The following is a 4,016-nucleotide window of genomic DNA, read 5'->3' on the forward strand; positions in this document are numbered from 1 at the left end:
GATTGTCCTGCTCTTAGAAAGTACACAGGTACTTCTTTTACCAAGCACTCTTCACCTGTGCAGGACACAAATACCAAATTTTTCTGCCACCTCAGTTTTCCAAATATCTGAAGTTCATTGAGGTCCTTACAATAAAGAAGCTTCCTACTACCTCTCCTGGTCCAATCCACCAGAGATTCATTTAACCAAAACTAATTTGTCTAAGACGAACACAGTTAAATCTGTTTGCCTAATAGCATCTTGAATTATAATCATTTTTAGTGAAAATATTTATCATTTTCACACATTTCTTATATGATATGAGATATGGAAACCTTTTTACATATTCTTGCCCCTTTAAGTGACTTTTTTCTGTTTTTCATATTTATCAAGAATCCCAAGCTTCATTTCAAGCTATCTAATTCCTGGGATTCAGACATCTGGACATGTCTTGTTGAGAAGAACTTATCAATGAAGTTGCTGAAATCTTGAAGATATCTCTTGGGAGAGAAATTATCCTGAAAGAAAAAGAAAAGTAGCTTAATGCAGAGACTAAAGTACTAGACATTGGAGGAAAAACTAATTGTCTTTTTCACATTGAAATCCAAATAATAAATTACTGCTTATTTAGTTATCGCTACATGCAATTGTCTGTTAAGGTCAATCAAACAAGTAAGGATTGAGTAATAATGTGCTCAGTATGTGATTCATGCTATAATTGGATATGTATAAAACTTGATACCTGCTTTGTTTGTTTTTCATTCTTGTATATTCATTCAGAATAATGCCTGGTTTATGTTCATGATCAATAACTAATTGATAGATAAAATAGTCAATGAGTGAATGAATGAATGAACGAATATCCTGATGAATTTTTTTAACTTTGTAAGAAATAAATTTTTATTTTTTTATTATCATACAACATTTAAGAATAATAAAGCTGTGGTGAGATTTCAAATTTGAGATATCTATGGCAAGCTTATAAAAGTACATTGATCAAGATATAATTTTTAAAATTAATATACACATTTCATAATCTCAATCCATTGAACATGAACACTAGCCTTTGTCATTGTTATTTTTTTTCTCCCTACAATATTGCCTGACTCTGTAGAACAATGGTTCTCAGTTGGAGGTTGACTCTGTCCCCCAGGGGCATCTGGCAACATCTGGTATAATTGTGGGTGTCATGGGAGAGGGATGCTAACAGCATCCAGTGTGCAGTCCAGGGATGCTGCTCACCATCCTAGAATGCACAGGATGGACCCCCACCACAAGGATTTTATCCAGCCCAAATGTTAACAGTGTCAAGGTTAAGCAACTCTTGTCGAGTGGGACTCCATTCTCATTTTATGAACACCTCTGTGCCCACTGTAATTCTGAAAACACAGACTTTGCTAATTGGCAAATACTATTTAAAAGAAGATTTAACCTAATCAATATCACTTATCAAAAGCAATGGCTGACTTTAAGTATCAACGTATTTCCAGAATGAATAAACCACACAATCAACTTAGAATGATACAAATTAGGGTTCATATCATTTGATTTTCCTTGAACCTGCTCTGCTAGTTTGATCTGTTAATATGAAAGTTAATTAGGACTGTTTTGAAGGACCTAAGCAATATTTTCCTTTGCACATTTTTCTGAACTCTGAAAATTTAACGATACTTAAAGCACCTGGCAAATAAAAAGTGCTCTGCGAGTGCTCCGGAAATGTTTATTACAGCTTACTAAAAACATAGGGCTTCAATCATTTGTTCAAATTTTCCATAGGCATGTGTTGCACAGGTTAAATTTTTATTTGCTCTCTCTTATTTTACAATAATCTCTCACAAATATCGTTTAGAAACAACACATACACAGAGTGTGTTATACAAAGTTGTAAGTTATTTTTTACACACAAGTTGTAAAGTATCAGTGTATATAATACATTGATGATAGAGAACTAAATTTAAATGAAAAAAGTCATTCTAAGTTTGTTAAGTAGATAAATTTTTCAGTAATCATTCACCTACGTATTCACATTCTATATATTTCCTCATGGTCAACAAACTGATTTGAATGATTTAAGTTACCCACCATTTAAAGAGAAAAGCCTCTGCAATAATTTGAAACCATGACATTATCTTAATTTCACCATTGGCTGCTTTTTTTCAGAAGTTCTTTTATTTCTTCCTTTGACACGTAACAATAGCTTTTAATCTCATTGGAATCTGGATTCAGAGTTACATTCTTCCTCACAAACAAAATGTAATCCATTTCATGTTCACCTCAGATACCATCCGACTGAGCTTTGTAGTGAATTCGTGTTAAATAATTAAGTTCTTCTGGAGGAACCTCTTCCAAAGGAATTCCTAGCTCAGCTTTCAGCTGCCTCTGTGCTGCTCCCCTCACTCCAAGGGCGTCATCTTCCTCAAGCTCACCTGGATTACTTAATGGATGACTACAACAAGTATTAGTAAAATAACCTGGAAAGGTAATCTTAGCATCTGACCTTTGCTGTAGCAGAAGTTTATTTTCAGTGTTGAAGAAGACATTAAAAGCACGATGCAATAATCCTTTCTCAATGTTCTCATTCAGGTGACAATTCTTCTTGGTCTCAGCCCCAATTTTATTGTCATTCTCATCAATAAGGATACACATGTCTGCCAGGAGTTGAACCTGTGGCTCATCGAGGTGGTGAGTATTTATTTCAGGCATCATTACAAAATGTCTGATCTGTCCTGAGAGGCCTCCAGCCACGGACACCCCATCCTGATGAATTTATAGCTTGGTTGTGGAGGCAACACAAATGACATCAAGCAGCAGTCTTCTCAAAAGAAAGAATGCAATTTATTATTGAATTATGCGTAGTGTAGTAGACTAAGTTAATACTTGGGTTCTATTTTTACTCTGCTTTTGACCTAGTCAGTGATCATGCATGTTACTAAAATAAGTGAAGCCTAACAGATTTCTAAGATGATTTAAAGTTGTAACAGATTTTTATTTGATAAAAATGAGTTCTGAAATATCTAAGATTTCTTAATTAGAAGAAGAGAGTAAAGATTCCAATCATAGAAAAAGGCTTCAGTGAAGAAATAATATTTAATTGGGGCAGGATTTTGATTGGATGGAAGAAAGGGAAACTAGTATCAATTTCCTTCTACATAGCAGATGCTTATGCACATGCTATCTTTCAGTTTTACAATATTAAAAAAGAGGTAGTATACTGACATTTGTATAGATAAAGGAACTAGGGTAAGAAAAGAGACCGACATCACCAGTTGAGAGTACAGAAATCCTAGGATTAGAGGCAGTATAGCCACATTTGTTAATTAAAAAATAGGCAAAAGACCTTAACAGATACCTCACCGAAGAAGATATCAGATGCCAATAAGCATAGAAAAGATGCTTCACATCATATGCCATCAGGGAAATGCAAATAGAAACAACAATGAGATACCACTACATATCCATTAGAATGGCAAAAGTCCAGAACACTGGCAACACCAGATGCTGGCAAGGACGTGGAACAACAGAAAATCTCATTTATTCCTGGTGGGGATGCCAAAATGGTACACTCACTTGGAAATAAATTCTGACGGTTTCTTATAAAGCTAAACTACTCTTCTTTTACAATCTATCATTCACTCTTCTTGGTATTTATCCAAATGACTTGAAAGTATGTTCACACAAAAACTTTCACGTGGATGTTTATAGCAGCTTTATTATTTATAATTGCCAAAACTTGGAAGCAACAAGTTGTCCTTCAGTAGGTTAATAGATAAACTGTGGCACATCCAGACAATGGAATATATTCACCACCAAAGAAAAGGAGCCATAAAGTCATAAAAAGACATAAGGAAACCATTAAATGTTGAGTGGAGGGAACCAATGAGAAAAGGCTACATACTGCATTATTCCACTGTATGGAACAGGTGAAACTTCTGAAAAAGGTGAAACTACGGAAACGGTAAAAAGATCATTGGTTGCCAGGGACTGGAGGGAGGGTTGAATAGGTAACACACAGAAGAATTTTAGGGCAATGAAATTAC

The 4,016-nt window shown here is 34.7% G+C and overlaps 1 pseudogene; it reads right to left on the reverse strand.

Annotated features, from left to right (window-relative positions):
- Window positions 1-2,001: 2,001 nt before the first annotated feature.
- Window positions 2,002-2,706, reverse strand: LOC117095417 (annotated as a pseudogene).
- Window positions 2,707-4,016: the final 1,310 nt, after the last annotated feature.

Source organism: Trachypithecus francoisi, unplaced genomic scaffold, assembly GCF_009764315.1.
Source record: "Trachypithecus francoisi isolate TF-2019V2 unplaced genomic scaffold, Tfra_2.0 Lachesis_group13, whole genome shotgun sequence".
In the NCBI taxonomy this organism is placed as follows: domain Eukaryota; kingdom Metazoa; phylum Chordata; class Mammalia; order Primates; family Cercopithecidae; genus Trachypithecus; species Trachypithecus francoisi.